This window comes from Globicephala melas, chromosome 18 (assembly GCF_963455315.2).
Source record: "Globicephala melas chromosome 18, mGloMel1.2, whole genome shotgun sequence".
In the NCBI taxonomy this organism is placed as follows: Eukaryota; Metazoa; Chordata; class Mammalia; order Artiodactyla; family Delphinidae; genus Globicephala; species Globicephala melas.
Window position 1 is genome coordinate 5,031,862 of NC_083331.1, and position 17,621 is coordinate 5,049,482.

Consider the following 17,621-nt stretch of genomic DNA (forward strand, 5'->3'; position numbering starts at 1 on the left):
CAGCAAATCAGTGAATGTTCCTTATTGTTGGAATTTTCTCCCACGAAGTAACTCTTAAGGACCTCAAAATGAAATGTGACACATACTTAATGATAAACATAGCTACTGGATTTCCTTTTAACATTTTGCAAAAATTCTAGACTTTTAAGGAAATAAAGGAAGTCAACCCACAATCAAAGTATAACATTAACCTCAAATTATTTTTATTTAGCTAAATCCTTCCCCCCACCCCCACCCCCGCCCTTTACAAAGCCACTTGCAAAATCCCATTTGACAAGGGATTATTACAGTTTGTAATGCCCAACGTCAGGGCAGGACTTTTTTTTTTCTCTTTTGTAAAATCGGTTTGAGTTATTTACAATGAACTTAAAAACCATGAACTTGAATGAAAAAGCTTGACAGGTTTGATGTATGATAGACGAAAGTTTCCAAAAAAAAAAAGCCCAGAAAAAAATTTTTTTTTTTCTTTTTGGCCGTGGAATAAAAACATGGGTCTAGCTACTCAGTCTCTTCTAAGAGAGCAGTGAAATAGAGTTGCCCGGCGATTATAAAATTTCTACAGAAAACTAGTTAACAAAAGAGATGTAAATGTTTTTCCATCAATGGAATAATGTGGCAGGAGGGGGGTTGCGTTTTTCCCAACAAACAGAATCGGTTTTTGTGTGTTTGTCTGCAAGCTAGTTACTGATTACATTGTTTCGTTTATTCTATCCGGGTAGCTCCTAATAATTATTTTTCAGGAGAACCACAAAACAGATAAGGCGCAGGACACTCTTGCAGGAGAGTCTGGATTCTGGCCATCGCTGGCCTGACTTACAGGATGTTTCTCAACACACTCCTTCAGGCCTTCCACCGCATTTGCGCCCCAGCTCCTTGTTTGTTAATGCCTTTGCAGGAGTTGTAAGCAGTTTCTCAAACATAATCTTCAGTGGTGTTTACTTTGACCACTGACTGTTGATTCAGAAGGAGCTCCTTTTTCAAAGGAAATCCCTCCACTTTTCCTGTGCCTACAGGCAAGAGAGAATAATTGTCATGGCACCCGGCCCCGTGTGTTTAGAGCTTTGAAATGATCACAAAATTACTTTTCCCCTTTCATTTATTTTCCTCTTAAATCCTGTTTTACAGTAATCATTCAAATGACTTCACTACATGGTCAGCCAGATAATGGCTTTAAGAGGCTGGCTATTTTAAATAGTGGGGACTGAAGAGCCACTTCTCAGTACAAACCTTTTAAAAAGTGTTTGTTTAATGAACAAGAAATGTCTAGAATATGAATGAAAATGTGTCAAAAATACAATCACACTTCTTCTAAAACCCTTTTATGCAAGAAAAATGTAGATTTTAGTCCTTGTTTGTAACTTTCTTGAAGGTTGTATTTGTAAATGTCTCTGCATGAAATAAAGAGGAAACGAACAGGGCAAGATTAGAAAGGAAAACATCTTTTCAAATTATTAGTGACATCTACCTCATGCCTTACTAATTAATATTAAATCATTGACTTTGCAATATAAATATCAAATAAGTTACTTAGCTGGGAGGATCTCTACACCCTGTGTTCTATCCCTTTTGTAAATTCTTTGACTCTATTAAGTTTATTCTTTGTGATGATGTCATTCTTTGGCTGAGTTTAATGTTTAAACTACAGAAGGAATAAAACTTGGCTCACTCTAAATTAAGTTAGACTTTTTCTTCATTTTGATAATTCCTGTTCAAGAGTCCCTCCCTCCCCAAGCAATGACAACAATATCAAACAACAATTGGATGCTGGGTGAGAAGATGCTTCCTAGCTGGGCTTGGGAGAAGATGGGCTCGGGGAACCCTTTAATTGCTGAATTGACTCACAAGTGCTATGATGTCCAAGAGGCTAGATATACTCAAATGTATTCAGGAGGAACTTAAAGAACTGATTAACTTTAGGGGCTTCCCTGGTGGCGCAGCGGTTGGGAGTCCGCCTGCCGCGCCCCCTGGTCCGGGAAGATCCCACGTGCCGCGGGGCTGCTGGGCCCGTGGGCCGTGGCCGCTGGGCCTGCGCGTCTGGAGCCTGTGCTCCCCGACGAGAGGGGCCGCGGCGGTGGGAGGCCCGCGTACCGCAAAAAAAAAAAAAAAAAAAAAAGAATTGATTAACTTTGTCATTTAAAAATTGGGGACTTCCCTGGTGGTCCAGTGGTTAAGAATCCACGCTTCCACTGCAGGGGGCACAGGTTTGATCCCTGGTTGGGGAACTAGGATACCGCATGCTGCATGGTACAGCCAAAAAAAAATTGTATTAAAATTTTTTGGGGGGGATACTGCTTTATTTGGAAAATATCCAGATGTAGGAAGAAGCTAGAATTAGAAAATCACTGTTTGGCAGGAATTGTTTCAGTTAAGGATCATCAGTGGCTGCAAAACTTGATGGGCAAAAGCAACATGAGAAAAAGGATATTTGCATGTTTCAACATATATCCCCCACTGGATATGTATTAATTACAAAGGGGGAAAACAGTTAAATTCCAGTGGAGAAGCCTGGCCTCACTGAAAGCAGCTCTTTTTCCCCTTTCCTGTTTGCCCATTTCTGTTCCCCTCTAAACTTGAAAGAACCTACTTAATTCATTTTCTAGGTAAAAAGAAGTAAGAATGAAGAATGAAGTAGTTAAAGAATGACTAGCTCTCTATCCCCATCAGCTCCCCCTTAGCAATCCTGCGGTCAGATCAAACGGGCAAGAAAACATCTGAAGGTAGAGTCAGCCAGCCTGCACACAATGGAGAAGGATCCAGAACCCAACCTCCTGCCTTGATGACTCACTGAGATTCTTCCCTCCTTTTTCCCTTTAAAAACTGTCATGGCTGAGCAGACACTTTGGAGTTGGTCTCGGAACACGAGTCCACCTTCTCCCCAGATTGCCGCCTTTTCTGATTAAAGCACCGTTCCTTTCTGTTGATACTCGTCTCTCGAATTATTGGATTTTTAGCTGTGAGCAGCTGAACCTGAGTTTGGTAACACCGCCACCTGAACCGAAGGTCAAGGTTAACTTTACCAACGAGGGAACAAAGCAACACATGTGCCTCCAACGACATGCAGCAATTCTCCGGTTGTCCTACCACAAGTGTGCAACTGAATCTGATCATGGATAAACAGCCAAACGGGAATGTTCTACAAAATAGCTGGGTGTCACGAAAGACAATGATTGGCTGGGTGGTTCCTGATTAAAGATGACCAAATAGACAAGACGACTAAATGCAATTCACTGTAGAAATGATCATCTGCATCTTATAGAGGGACACAAAGCCAGAGAGGTTCGGAGACTGGCCGACAACATCAGTTTATGATGTGACCCAGTGCATGGAGTTCAGACAGAGGTGTACGGATCAAAAAGGGCAGAACAAAAATGACTTCTGTCAGAGGCAATTTCGTGTAGTGCAAACCTATGAATTTTATAGAACAAAAGTCATGGACTACTGAATACTGTGTATTTGGCAATACACAGGCTGAGTAGGAAAGTAGAAAGAAAAGATACACACAGGCGAGGACACCAGAGGAGCTTTCCCTGTCCCCCGCTCCACCAGCCCCATGGATGCTGTGACAGTCAAGCCTGGAGTGGAGTGAGGTTACCACACTACGTAAGGATCAACATTCTCCTGTAATAGCAGCATTATTCACAACAGCCAAGACATGGAAGGAACCTAAATGCCCATCGACGGATGGATAAAGAAGATGTGGTACATGTATACAATGGAATACTGTTCAGCCATAAAAAAAGAATGAAATAATGCCATTTGCAGCAACATGAATGGACCTAGAGATTATCATACTAAGTGGAGTAAGTCAGACAGAGAAAGACAAATACCATATGATATCACTTATGTGTGGAATCTAAAATATGACACAAATGAACTTATCTACGAAAGAGAAACAGACTCACAGACATAGAGAACAGACTTGTGGTTGCCAGCGGGGGAGGGGGTGGGTGGATTGAGATTTTGGGATCAGTAGATGCAAACTGATATATAGAGAATGGATAAACAATTAGGTCCTACTGTAGAGCACCCAGAATATACTGTGGAGCACATTCTTTTTTAAGTATATATATGTATATCTGAATCACCTTGCTGTACAGAAAAAATTAACACAACATTGTAAATCAACTATACTTGGGTTTTTTTTAGTTAATTAATTTATTTATTTATTTTTGGCTGCGTTGGGTCTTTGTTGCTGCACGCGGGCTTTCTCCAGCTGTGGTGAGCAGGGGCTACTCTTCACTGTGGTGGCTTCTCTTGTTGCAGAGCACCAGCTCTAGGCATGTGGGCTCAGTAGTTGTGGCTCGAGGGCTCTAGAGCGTAGGCTCAGCAGTTGTGGTGCACGGGCTTAGTTGCTCTGCGGCACGTGGGATCTTCCCGGACCAGGGCTCGAACCCGTGTGCCCTGCACTGGCAGGCAGATTCTTAACCACTGTGCCACCAGGGAAGCCCCTCAACAATACTTTAGTAAAAAAACATTCTCCTGTAAATAAAAGATGTCATATATAGCCTTTATAGTTTTGGTTTTGTTTTATTTCATTTTCTACTGCATCAAATTCTTTTATAGTGGGCAATTTAAAGGAAATGAGTGTTCCCTGCAAATTCAGATATTTTGGTATGAAAACTGATATTCAAAATATTTTATGACACTAAAAATATGAGGTTTGTGTTCATTTTTTTTCATTTTCAGATATCCCCCAATGCTTTTGAATGATGCAAATCAGCTGTTATTTCTTCAAATACTTATTTATGAGATTTCTAAGATGTATGTACTTTCAAAACATTAATTTCCTACATCTTACGAGCTATATTACATATCATACCTTATAAGGAATACTTTTTAAAATCTTCCTGTTTTTTTGGAGTTAAGATATCTAAATCCCAGCCAGGCTAGTGACATGGAACAGGCTGGGTCCCAAACATGCCAGGGCAACTATCTTCTGTGTATTACTGCTCTCCCACAGGGCCAGTGTGCTAACACAGAAAGAGCCTGTGCTTTGAAGCTGGACAGACCTAGCTCTGAATTCCAGCTTTAGTACTTCCCATGAGCAGTTAGACAAATGCTATTTCTGAACCAGTTTTCTAATCTGGAAAATGAGGAGAATAATGCTTACTTCTCAGAGTTATTGTGAGGATTAAATAATGTAGATAAAGTGTCTGGCATAGAGTCTGATACAAAGTACAAAGGCAACATTAGTTCCTTCCTTCTTTCCTGTCCCTTATAATCCATGACTGGAATAATTTATATGTCAAATCAGCACGAAATAACCTTCACGTTGGGTGTTGGGTTCATGAATGATTACTACATCATTAAAACCTGATTAATTAATTAAAGCAGGCCATGCATGGGCAATAATGAGAATTATCTCAAGCTCTGAATTATGATTAGTCCAATACTGTGGACCTGAGGTCCAATATAAAATTATACATGAATATGTGTCCTATCAGTTCTCCTTTATCCTGAAATGTTAGCATTTACGTTAAAAAGTGTTTTTGAAATTTTGCAAGGTCAGAAATCATAGCTCTGGAAATTCACGTGGAAAAAGCTGACATGGATTAAATATACACAAAACCTTATAAGAAGTGAATAAGTACATGAAAATTCATTAGCCTGGTATAAAATTGAACTTGATCTATTTTTGTAATGCACAACCATGAATTCAGTAAACTAATGGGATGGGAGTTATATTCATTCACTCATTCCACAGATATTTATTGAGTGCCTGCTATCTGAAAAATCTGTTCTCTAAAAGAGAGAATAGACCATTGATCTGGGCAAGATGGAGGTCATTGATAAATTTGATGAGAGCAGTATCAGTGGAAAGGGGAAGACAAAAGCCTGATTGGAGTAAAGAGAAAATAGGAGATAAGGAAGTAAGGACAGTGAGTATAGGAAATTGGAGAACCGCTATGAAGGAAAACCAACATATTGGTGTAGTTGGAAAAAAGCATGGAGTCAAATTTTTTTAAGGTGGAAGATATCACAGTGTCTTTGTAGGTTAAAGGGAATGGCCCAGTGGACAAAGAGAAACTGATGCTGCCAGAGAGAAAGTGGGAAGTTTCAGAGCCAAGACCTCAAAAAAATGAGAGGGAGTGGAATTCTGTGCAAGTGGAGATATTGGCTTTAGGAGTGGAGGAAAGGCAGTGGATACAGGCAGAGGTAGGAGTCGGCTGAAAGGGATGGTCATGGGAAGATGAGGTCTTTTTTATCTGCTTTTGTTTTTCAATGAAGTAATGGAAACACAGGGCTAGGTCAATATCTGGGTGGGTGGGGGGAACTGGAGGAGGTGTGTGGAACGGTCCCTTTGGAGAGCAGAGATCCAATCTGATAAAGACATGGGTCAGATGGTTGCATGACACCATTCGTGGTCATGAATTTAAAGTGCGACCTGTCTGCATGGCATGTGCTTGTTTGAAGATACATTCAGCTGCTCAGGTGCCTGTCCAGAGAAGACAGAAAGCTGGGGCTGAGTTTGCTTTTTTCCTCCCAATAATATAGACAATTATAACGGAGGAGAAAGAAGTCAAGAGTCTATCCCACAGGGACTTCCCTGGTGGTGCAGTGGTTAGGAGTCCTCCTGCCGATGCAGGGGACACGGGTTCGAGCCCTGGTCCGGGAAGATCCCACATGCCGCGGAGCAACTAAGCCTGTGCACCACGATTACTGAGCCCACGCGCCACAACTACTGAGCCCGTGCGCCAAGAGCCCGTGCTCCACAACAGGAGAAGCCACCGCAATGAGAAGCCTGCACACCGCAACAACGAGTAGCCCCTGCTCGCCACAACTAGAGAAAGCCCACACACAGCAACAAAGACCCAACGCAGCCAAAAATAAATAAATAAAAATTAAAAAAATAAAGAGTCTATCCCACAGAATCTGCCCTGGTAGAGGACAAGTAGGAGTGACTGACAGGGAAGAAGTAAAGTATTGAGGTCCTCCTGGGGTTGAAAATGTTGGGGGGCATTAGAGTCAATGGCCAGATGGAGGGGGAGGGGGAGCGAGTGGGAAACGCGGCTTGGCAGGTGGTGCAGTTCTCAGTGAGGACGAGGGGAGATCACAGCAGAGAAGACGCCGGGCAGCTGAGAGTTCGCAGTGCTGACTGCAGCGCCAACTTGGCTGCTGGCGCACGGGTGCTTCTGAGGAGATAAACAGTGTCCCGAGGGCCAGAGTCTTCAACAAATGAGGCGAAGTACCAGGAGATTGTAGTTGGGGACAGAGGCTGATGACATGCAAGTCCAAGGAGCTGGGAGGTTGGAAGGAAGATGGAGGAAAAGTCATGGAAGGACCAAAGAGGAGAAGAGATGGCGTCCAGGAGAAACAGTGGAAGCAGCATCCTTGGGAGGAAGCCAGGTTTCAATTACAGCAAGAAGGCAACTTAACACGTTATGAATCAATTTAGTGTGAGATGACTGAGCTTTTAAAAAATTGAGAAAGAATAGTTATATATAATAGAGTGGAAAATATAAGACCATATCTGATCGACTTCAGATAAGCATTGTTCCACAAATTTCTAAAAATGTGCGTATGTGAGTGCATGTGGTGTGTGTGTGCGTGTGCGTGTGTTATGTGTGTACTTGCTATAGGTATAAAATGTATTCCTTACTGTAGGTTGGAGTCAAACAAATTTGAAAGCCATGGCATTTGGTGACTATAGAACCCTATGAGGATAAGAATCTTTATGGTGATGGATGACCTGGGTGGCCTGGAGATAATAAGAGAAGTGAGGCATGATGGGAATAATGCTGGTGATCTGTAAGGGAGACGGAGTCCTGAAGCCCCAGGTTCTGGTGGCCTGGCCGGGGCCTGTCTCTCACCTGGGCCCGAGTTCGTGTGACAATTTTAGTATACGACTGAGCGGCACCAGCAAGAGGCTATAGAAAGGCTCCTGGCATCTGAGCTGTTGTGCAGGTGGAGGCTGCCCCCTCTGCAGCTCAAGCAGCTGTGTTGGGAGCACGAGCCCAGCTGTGTCCTGGAGGGTTTTTGTTCAGGTGGAGGGAGGCTGGCATAGATTTGCTTGGTCCAAGAAATTGTCATCAAGAGAAGGTAATGTCAAAACTGAAAGTGATATAATCTGGGGCCTTGGAGACACAGAAGCCTCAAGAGAATGCTCAGCTTGGGCTTCCCTGGTGGTGCAGTGGTTAAGAATTCGCCTGCCAATGCAGGGGACATGGGTTCGAGCCCTGGTCCGGAAAGATCCCATGAGCTGTGGAGTAACTAAGCCCGTGCGCCACAACTACTGAGCCTGCGCTCTAGAGCCCGCGAGCCACTACTAAGCCTGCGCTCTAGAGCCCGTGAGCCACTACTGAGCCTGCGCTCTAGAGCCCGTGCTCCACAACAAGAGAAGCCACCGCAATGAGAAGCCCATGCACCACAACGAAGAGTAGCCCCCGCTCGCCGCAACCGGAGAAAGGCTGAGCACAGCAACGAAGAGCCAATGCAGCCAAAAAAAAGAAAGAAAGAAAATGCTCGGCCCTACTTCATCGTGCTTAATTAAAGAGATAAATATCCAGGAATAGCAGCAGCATAGATACACTGACTCATTTTAATAGATTGCTACTAAATTCAAGGTTTTGCTAATGCTAATTTGGTATGGACTAGTTGGGTATTTTAGTTCTACTAGTCAGAACTCTCTGTAAGGAGGTCATGAATGTTAAATCAATCTCCATAAGTATAAGATTTTTTAAAGTGACAACTGCGGGCTTCCCTGGTGGCTCAGTGTTTGAGAGTCCGCCTGCCGATGCAGGGGACACGGGTTCGTGCCCCGGTCCGGGAAGATCCCACATGCCGCGGAGCGGCTGGGCCCGTGAGCCTTGGCCGCTGAGCCTGCGCGTCCGGAGCCTGTGCTCCGCAACGGGAGAGGCCACAACAGTGAGAGGCCCGCGTACCGCAAAAAAAAAAAAAAAAAGTGACAACTGCGTGACGTGGCCTGAAACTCCTTTTAGCCACAATTATCTCAGCTCATCATTGGGTCCTGGTCACGAAGAGGACCAACAGGGATAGTAGATGATTCAGGGCAAATCCATCCCCAATAATGAAATTTTTAAAGATACAGCATCACCTTTCCATATGAGAGGCAGGATGTTATGGAATGTCCTTCTCTCTATTAAGGAACGATAACCTCATGAGCGATGCTTAAAGGTTTCCCACAGGAAATACTGTAAAAGACAAAAAGCCTAATGACAAGACTAGCTTCTGCCCGTTCCACTGGAGACATCCATCACTGTAAATAATGACTCACACTGAGGTCGTCCTCAAGACGACCTGCATATGGATGTATGTACCGGGCGTTCACATGCGCTGTTTCCTGCTGCTTTCTTGACCACACTCGGAGACGGGCTTCACAGACGACTGAAGTGAGGCTCGGATAGGTTCTTCCATCATCCAGTGGCTCTGCACGACCCCCGCTAGGCGTCATCCGGCGCAGGGCGGTTGAGTTGGTGAACGCGGAGCAGTTCCTGCTGACTCCTCGGGACCTGTGCTCCAGAGGGAGGACTCGCCGCAGACTCCCCAGCAAGTACGCTCGGGCCAGACGGAGCCCCCCCGCCCCAGTTCCAGCTCTAATTCCAGTGCTTCGCCCTTCTGCCTTCCTACCCTTCTTGGGGAAGACGGACAACAAATCCCATGATCCTTCTTTGACTTACGTAGTGTTTTTCCCTTTCTGAAGATGGAAGAAAAAAATGCATTTCTCCAGGTACCACCTCATATCAGTCAAAATGGCCATCATTAAATGTCTACAAATAACAAATGCTGGAGAGGGTGTGGAGAAGAGGGAACCCTCCTAACACTGTTGGTGGGAATGTAAATTGATGCAGCCACTATGGAGAACAGTATAGATGGTCCTCAGAAGACTAAAAATAGAGTTGCCATATGAGCCTGCAATCCCACTCCTGGGCAAACATCTGGACAAAACTTTAATTTGAAAAGATACATGCACCCCTATGTTCATAGCAGCACTATTCACAATAGCCAAGACATGGAAACAACCTGAATGTCCATCGACAGATGAATGGATAAAGACGACGTACATATATACAAAGGAATACTACTCAGCCATAAAAAAGAATGAAATAATGCCATTTGCAGCAACAGGAATGGACCTAGAGATTATCATACTAAATGAAGTATACCAGAAAGAGAATATGACAAATACCATATGGTATCACTTATATGTGGAATCTAAAATATGACACAAATGAACTTATCTATGAAACAGAAACAGACTCACAGACAGAGAGAACAGACTTGTGGTTGCCATGGAGGAGGGCTCAGCAGATGCAAACTAGTATATATAGAATGGATAAGCAACAAGGTCCTACTGTATAGCACAGAATTATATTCAACGTCCTGTGATAAACCATAACGGAAAAGAATATGAAAAAGAATGTATATATGTGTAACTGAATCACGTTGCCACACAGCAGACATTAACACAACATTGTAAATCCACCACACTTGAATAAAGTAAATTTTTTTTAAAGTGCATTTCTCTTTCCCACAAATGCCCGAGATGGGGATGACAGATTAAAATCTTCATTTTGCAAAGTTTAAAAGTCATTTTTCGATGGCAGGGAAATGGGAAAGTTGGGACTTAAATGCTTTCTTGCTTTGGGACTGCTGTTTTAGTCAATTTAATTCTGATCACATTTGGCTACAATATGAGATTTAGGTGAATTGAGAGCACTTAACAATCCCTCTGTTTTTCTACGGCCTGGGTCCCGGACACCCACAAAACTTCCGCTGTGCGTTTCTGAGAGACAGTCACGCACACAGAGGTCCCGGTCTCAGCAGAGGCCCCTGCAGAGATACAGGGAAACTAGAGACAGACAGAGACAGAGGACTCTGATCCGGGGTCACGCTTTGCTATAATATCCGAAAGCAAAACTGTTTCAAGTGAGAGCATTAAATAGTGAGTGTCAATCAAGGATTCCAGAGCCAAGTTATCTACCAAGTGGGGACGCGGTGACTTGTGGTTTCGCATCTGAGCCAGGCAGGGACCTGGAAAGATCGTCAGACATGTGCTGATTCGGTTCCATTTTAGCCATTTTCTTCATCTGTGCCTAATTAGTACAAACCTTCACTGGCAGGGGAGGGAGCATGAACAGAGAAACCGATGGAGGAAGGCTCACAGTGAATTGTTCCAGCTATATCTCTGTTCAGTGTGTCAAATACATTCTTGAGGCAGGTGCTCGAATTCACAGGCTCTTTAGAGAGAATTTAGCAGCCCCAGGAATATACTGGTTAAGAAGAAGAAAGGAGGGGCGGTGGGGGGAAACACACAGCATCAGCTGCTAGGAAGGAAAAAGCTAATTGCGGAAACTTCTCTGCCGGGGAGAGGTGCAGCTGTCAAAGCAGTAAGGTAAATGAGTTTCAGACTAAAGTGGATTTTGCAGTAGAACTGTGTTCTCTGATAAATAGAGGAGCTTGAACTCCAGCACCATCCCGCTATTCCGTGGTAATGCCCCATTTGGGCACTGACTGGGTGGTCTTAAGCCCACTGCCATCTTGGCTACACCGGCCACACCAATCAAGGCCCCGCAGCTGAGACCCTGGCTGACCTGCCTCAGGAGCCTTTTTCAAACTCCAATTCACTCATTTGTGTGGGATGCTTTTTTTTTTGCTACTTTATTTATGGGATTACATAAATGAGCCATTAAAAATGTAAATCTTCAGAACAGTGGAATAATACAGATTTAAACAATCAGCTCGGGGCGGTACAGTACAGAAACAGCCCTGCACCCGTGCTATCGCCCCATCGTGACTATGGCAACAATAGGGGCTGAGGGGAAGGACAGAGGGGAGAGAAAGAAAACATCCCGTATGGTGGCCGTCACCGGCGCCAGGGAAAGATTAGGGTGTGTTTTTTTATAGGAGTATTAGGACAATAACGAAGATGAACCATTATAGTCGACAAAGGACGGGGCACCCCTCACCCAGCGCGGTGCCAGGACCATCAGGCACACCACGGATCTGAGAAGTTTATCCCACCTCGTGGCAAAGTATTTAACCCTTTTGTGGCTTCTTGCAGAGGCAAAGAAGAAAAGGAAAAGGAAAGGGGATGAGTTGGGACAGAATCACTCTCATTTCCTTACCTAGTTGTGATAGTTTTAGATTTTTTTTTTTTTTTTACTGTTTCTACAAGTGAATTCTATGGGATCCTCCCATCAGGGTAGTCAGGCCAGAACCAACTTTGCCATCCTTCTGCTCTGAGCAGGGCACCCCTGAAGGGCAGCAGGGGCGATGTGTGGTGGCCTGTTAACTGGCAGCCTGGGGTCCCCCCAACGACAGCCTGGGGTCCCCCCAACTGTTTTCAAAGTTGAAAAACACTGCCCTCTGCTAAGGTCCCCACCCCCGCCTTTGCCATGACCATCCTGCAGCTCTGACATGTAAAGGGGCAGCATACGGGTGAGGGCGCCACGGGGAATACGCAGCATGGTGGGTGAGACAGGTGGACCTGGCAGAGCAGGTACCCCAGGAAGAGTAGACTGACCTGTGAGCCCAGGCAAGGCTCTCCCAGACTTGATGCCCAGACACCCCTGTCAGCAGGCAGAAGCAAGGAGTCTCTGACGCCACATCCTCTTATAGTGGCCTCATTACTGCCGACAGCCTAGGAAGGTCAGGTCGCTTGGGTTACAATTGTAGCTGCCTCTGCTCAAAGCGCTCCATGTCCTGCTCTCCGGGGCAGCCTTTCTCTTGGGACTGCTTGTCTCATTGCCTCTCTGGCTGTATCCTCCACCCCCTAAATTGACCCTTTGTACCCACATTCTTCATCTGCTTCTTCCCCTACCACGTCCTTGGAAATGTCCAGCTACTATCCCAAAGAAGTGGCTTGGAGCTTTACAAGATACAAGCGTTTGCTTCCCACAGCCAATCCAGATTGGGAAGAACAGGCCCACCTCATGGTTCTTTGGGGAGGTGGTGTGGGGAAGACACACAGCAAACGACCCCTCCCATCCCAACTCACTGAGGGCTCCTGATCGCGGAATTCTTAGAACTCCAAACTCGGAGTTTCTGACAACCCTTCCGAGAAGGGGTTCTCAACCTTTGCTACATGCTGGAATCATCTACAGGACATTAAAAAATATTGAGTCCTGGGTCCAGCTCCAGAGATTCTGATTTGATCAGCTGGGTTATACCCTTGGTATCAGGCATTTGTTAAAGCTCCCTCAGGGGCTTCCCTGGTGGCGCAGTGGTTGGGAGTCCGCCTGCCGATGCAGGGGACGCAGGTTTGTGCCCCGGTCTGGGAGGATCCCACGTGCCGCGGAGCGGCTGGGCCCGTGAGCCATGGCCGCTGAGCCTGCGCGTCCGGAGCCTGTGTTCCACAACGGGAGAGGCCACAACAGTGAGAGGCCCGCAAAAAAAAAAAAAAGCTCCCCCAGGGCTGAGAACCACTGGTCGAGAGATAATGCAGCTGAGTAAGAATTGTCTAAATGTACACAGTGCTTTTATCTTAGATGTCACAGCAATGGGGCTGTCACAGCTTAGGACAGTTGGGGGCAGAGAGGCAGAGGGGTGTGGACAGCATACAGAGAGGGGAAAACCAGGTATCTTTTGGATTCGAATGGGAAATGGAGATGGATGTTGCCTGTGTGTTATAGTAGGCTCCGTGGGTGGCACAAGAAAGACTTGAGTGAGGGTCTGTTATGTCCAGAGGGGTTCTCAGTGGGGATAAGAGGTGGTGTTATGGCTGCCATAGTGGATTCCAGAGAGTTTGAAACAGTGGTATTGGATTCATTCCCTTTTTCGTTCCACGAATAAGTGCTGAGTGACTGCTATTTCACTGGCACTTTGCTCAGCCCTGAAGATACAGCAGAGAACAGAACTCTTCCCTCCTAGAGCTATGTTCTAGCAAGGGACACAGATATGACACAAGCAGTGACCCCACCCATTATTTAAATGACAATTTCAGTAAGTGCTATACAGACTGTTGTGCAAGAGTGTCACAGGGTTGGGTCTACACCCCCTGAGTCCCTGTCCAGCCCTCCATCCCGCAACCTGGACTCATTCTGAGCACAGAGTAGGACGTATTACATGACATGGAACTCATGGGGCCACATCTTATTGTTAGCTGAAGTGAATTTCCACATCGAGAATTAGGTTCAAATAGGTTGATCTCTTATTGCTTCTCCAACTGTCAAGCTGGGAAAGAAGGCTTTTGGTGAAATAATATTAAAAGCGTGTGAAATGATATCTGCAGACAGAGCCCTGCAGAGTTGGACTGACCAGCTGGGTTAACCCAAGTGAATGTGAACTAACAAAAGCCATCACAAAGCAACATGAGTTGGGAACAGTATTGCTTATGCTAAATCCATGTGCACCAAAGAGGCTCTGCGGGAGAAGTGAGGGGTGTGTGTGTGTGTGTGTGTGTGTGTGTGTGTGTGTGTGTGTGTGTTGCGGAGGGACCTGGGAGGACAGGATGGATGAGGAGAGCTGACAGAGAGGGAAGAGGAGAGGAAAGCTGGAGTCCCTGCCCCCACCCCTGCTGTTCCTTCCCCTCCCGTGGCTTTGGCACTGCTCTGTCCCACTGCTGTTTGAAGCCTCCTCATTAGCCGCAGAAATGCAGTCCTGCCCAAAGCTCTTCCCCGACACCCCATCCGAAAGATGCTCCTACACTCACAGAGGACGCACACATCACATAGATGGGATGGCTCACAGGGACAAGACATATTTTCAAATTGAAGATAGAGAGTAAACGAGAGTCCGAGCTGAGGAGTGACCATAGTTAATCCTCAATCATTTAAATGAGTACAGAAAAGCCAGGCTATAGAAAATCCAGAGGCATTTTCTATTTCGTTTTGGATTGCAATTTTTTCTTTATTAGACTTATCATGGCAGATTGGGAGTCTTTTGAGAGCAGAGATTATGATTGATTTTTTATTCTAGTAAAAAAGTAACTTGCTTATAATAGGAATGCTGCATTAATCTTTGCTGCATAACTATTAGAGAAATGCAAATCAAAACTACAATGAGGTACCACCTCACACGGGTCAGAATGTCGATCGATAAAAAGTCTACAAATAATAAATGCTGGAGAGGGTGTGGAGAAAAGGGATCCCTCCTACACTGTTGGTGGGAATGTAAATTGGTGCAGCCACTACGGAAAACAGTATGGAGGTTCCTCAAAACAATGAAAGATAGAGTCACCCTATGATTCAGCAATCCCACTGCTGAGCATATACCTGGATAAAATTATAATTCGAAAAGATACATTCACCCCAATGTTAATAGCAGCACTATTCACAATAGTCAAGACATGAAAACAACCTAAATGTCCATTGATAGATGAATGAATAAAGAAGATGTGGTATATATATACAATGGACTATTACTCATCCAGTAAAAAGAATGAAATAATGCCATTTGCAGAAACATGGATGGACCTAGAGATTATCATACTAAGTGAAGTAAGTCAGACAGAGAAAAATACCATATGATATTGCCTATATGGGGAATCTAAAATACGACACAAATGAACATATCTACGAAACAGAAACGGACTCACAGACATAGAGAACAGACTTGTGGTTACCAAGGGGGAGGGCAGGGAGAGGGGTAGATTGGGAGTTTGGGATTAGTAGATGCAAACTATTATATATAGAATGGATAAATAACAAGGTCTTACTGTAGAGCACAGGGAACTGTATTCAATATCCTCTGATAAACCATAATGGAAAAGAATATGAAAAAGAATGTATACATACGTATAAGAGAGTCATTTTGCCGTAGAGCAGAAAGCAACACAACATTGTAAATCAACTACACTTCAATAAGATTAAACATTTTTTTAAATCTTTGCTGCATAAATTAAATAAGTGATTTTACTTACTCAGAAATTAGTGGGGAAAACTAAGGAATGCGCCAGCTATCCTGAATTCTATATTTCCGAAAGGTCTTCTATTCTCTCAGACCTCCAAGCTCTCGTGCATTTGGTTTCATCCACTTAGAAGTCTTTCTCTATCATTCCTGTCCTCTCTCCCTCCTCCACGATCCAAATTCCAAACTACAATTGGCCTCCAGTTTCAGCCGAGTGATGTTATTCCCACTGTCACCGTCAGGCACTCCCTCTGCCACTGAACGCACTCCATTCACGGGTGCCACGCTGCTGTGAAGGGCCTTTTTGTTCTGCTGTCTCCCCACTGCAGTATATGCTCTGTGAGTCTCTGGGCTATTTTTATCTTTTGGCCTCAGGGCCCAGCACGGTGCTACATTTAGTCTATAAAATTTCTGCATAAATGAACAAGTGAATGCATAAATATCTATTAGTTAAGGTGTACATAGCTAAAAATTAACTTAACAATCCCATTGGTTCTTTTTATTTTTTTCTAATTGTCTGAGTTTATTCAAGAAAAACAAATAAATAAATAAGTGAATAAAAAGTCAAACAACAACAAGATCATGCTACCTTCTTCTCATGATACTTCATATCCTGCCATTTCATGAAGTTTTGTGTTTTTTTTTAACATCATTATCAGAGTATAATTGCTTTACGATGGTGTGTTAGTTTCTGCTTTATAACAAAGTGAATCAGCTATACATATACATATGTTCCCATATCTCCTCCCTCTTGCGTTTCCCTCCCACCCTCCCTATGCCACCGCTCTGGTTGGTCACAAAGCACCAAGCTGATCTCCCTGTGCTATGCAGCTGCTTCCCACTAGCTATCTATTTTACATTTGGTAGTGTATATATGTCCATGCCACTCTCTCACTTCGTCCCAGCTTACCCTTCCACCTCCCCGTGTCCTCAAGTCCATTCTCTACATCTGCGTCTTTATTCCTGTCCTGCCCCTCGGTTCTTCAGAACCATATATATATATATATTTTAGATTCCATATATATGTGTTAGCATACAGTATTTGTTTTTCTCTTTCTGACTTACTTCACTCTGTATGACAGTCTCTAGGTCCATCCACCTCACTACAAATAACTCAATTTCGTTTCTTTTTATGGCTGAGTAATATTCCACTGTATATATGTGCCACATCTTCTTCATCCATTCATCTGTCGATGGACACTTAGGTTGCTTCCATGTCCTGGCTATTGTAAATAGAGCTGCAATGAACATTGTGCTACATGACTCTTTTTGAATTATGGTTTTCTCAGGGTATATGCCCAGTAGTGGGATTGCTGGGTCATATGGTAGTTCTATTTTTAGTTTTTTAAGGAACCTCCATACTGTTCTCCATAGTGGCTGTATCAATTTACATTCCCACCAACAGTGCATGAGGGTTCCCTTTTCTCCACACCCTCTCCAGCATTTATTGTTTGTAGATTTTTTGATGATGGCCACTCTGACTGGTTTGAGGTGATACCTCACTATAGTTTTGATTTGCATTTCCCTAATGATTAGTGATGTTGAGCATCCTTTCATGTGTTTGTTGGCAATCTGTATATCTTCTTTGGAGAAATGTCTATTTAGGTCTTCTGCCCATTTTTGGATTGGGTTGTTTGTTGTTTTGATATTGAGCTGAATGAGCTGCTTGTAAATTTTGGAGATTAATCCGTTGTCAGTTGCTTCATTTGCAAATATTTTCTCCCATTCTGAGGGTTGTCTTTTCATCTTGTTTATGGTTTCCTTTTCTGTGCAAAAACTTTTAAGTTTCATTAGGTCCCATTTGTTTATTTCTG

At 44.1% G+C, this 17,621-nt stretch overlaps 1 protein-coding gene across 1 annotated transcript in view; it reads right to left on the reverse strand.

Annotated features, from left to right (window-relative positions):
* LNX2 (ligand of numb-protein X 2) overlaps positions 1 to 15,971 on the reverse strand; it is a 164,686-nt gene extending 148,715 nt beyond the window's left edge. The window contains exon 1 of the mRNA XM_060287937.2: positions 15,821 to 15,971. The gene's annotated coding sequence lies outside the window, so the exon portion shown is untranslated. The remainder of the gene's footprint in view (positions 1 to 15,820) is intronic.
* Between the last annotated feature and the right edge of the window lie 1,650 nt (positions 15,972 to 17,621).